At 42.5% G+C, this 1,229-nt stretch overlaps 1 protein-coding gene across 2 annotated transcripts in view; it reads left to right on the forward strand.

Annotated features, from left to right (window-relative positions):
* Positions 1-1,229, forward strand: part of LOC106877846 (uncharacterized) — a 158,006-nt gene that overhangs the window by 155,223 nt on the left and 1,554 nt on the right. The gene's annotated exons all lie outside the window — the stretch shown is intronic.

Below are 1,229 nucleotides of genomic sequence, written 5' to 3' on the forward strand. Positions count from 1 at the left end.
AATTGCTTTATCTACCCTGGTACTGTCAATTCGGATAGCTGGTCCCTCTATTGGGTCGACATTTGGCAGACCCACTTTCTCCCATTCATTCTCTTTATTGAGCAATCTTTCATAGTGGCGTCTCCAAACCTCTTTCTTTGCAGCCTCGTTTAGTGCAAGCGTACCATCATCCATGCGAACACATTTCTCTCCCACGACATCACGATTCTCTCACACACACACTGTCTAGCAACACGAAATACTTCAAGTCTTTGGTCCTCACGGCACAGAACATTGGCAAATTTTTTCTTATCTGCTTCCCCGTTCTTCCAGTCCTTCCAAGCCTGTTTCTTTTGTCTAATAGCCCTGTCAACCACATTGTTCCACCACCACCACGTTACTCTGGGTCAAGTGGGAACTTTATGTATGTATGTATATAAATGTGTATATATGTATATAAATGTGTGTATATATGTATATGAATGTCTATTTATATATGTATATAAATGGCAGTGAAACATGGTCTGTGATAGCCAGAAATGAGGCCAGTATACTTCACTGGATGTGCAATATCAGTGTGCATATATGACAGAGTAAACCTCTTGAGAAGAAAATTGAGCATAAGAGGCATCAGATGTGGTGTACAAGAGAGACAATTGCGTCTGTATGGTCATGTGATGCATATGGACTAGGACAGCTGTGTAAAGAAGTGCTGATCACTAACTGTGGAGGGAACCTGTGGTAGAGGTACACCCAGGAAGACATGGGACGAGATGGTGAAGCCATGAAGGCAAGTGAAATGATAGTCATGAGTGATGCTGGTGTCACATAAGTGGCACCTGTGCCAGTAGCACATAAAAAGCACCTTTCAAGCATTGGGCCTCACAGAAGCATTGGCCGAGAACTTTGGCATTATGTCATGCTTGAGAGGAAGACCCATCAAGCCAAGTGAAATTGCAGTCATGGCAGATACCAGTGTCATGTAAATGGCATCCATGCCGGTGGCACATAAAAGCACCTGTAACACTCTTGGAGTGGTTGGCATTAGGAAGGCCATCCAGCCATAGAAACCATGCCAAATCAAACTGGAGTCTGGTGCAGTCTTCCAACTTGCCAGCTCTGGCCAAGCCATCTAACCCATGCCATCCTGGGCAACAGAACTAAATGATGATGATGATGATATGTTCACATACACAAAATCATACACACACATATATATATACATATATATATATATATATATATATATA

Source organism: Octopus bimaculoides, chromosome 5 (assembly GCF_001194135.2).
Source record: "Octopus bimaculoides isolate UCB-OBI-ISO-001 chromosome 5, ASM119413v2, whole genome shotgun sequence".
Classification (NCBI taxonomy): Eukaryota; Metazoa; Mollusca; class Cephalopoda; order Octopoda; family Octopodidae; genus Octopus; species Octopus bimaculoides.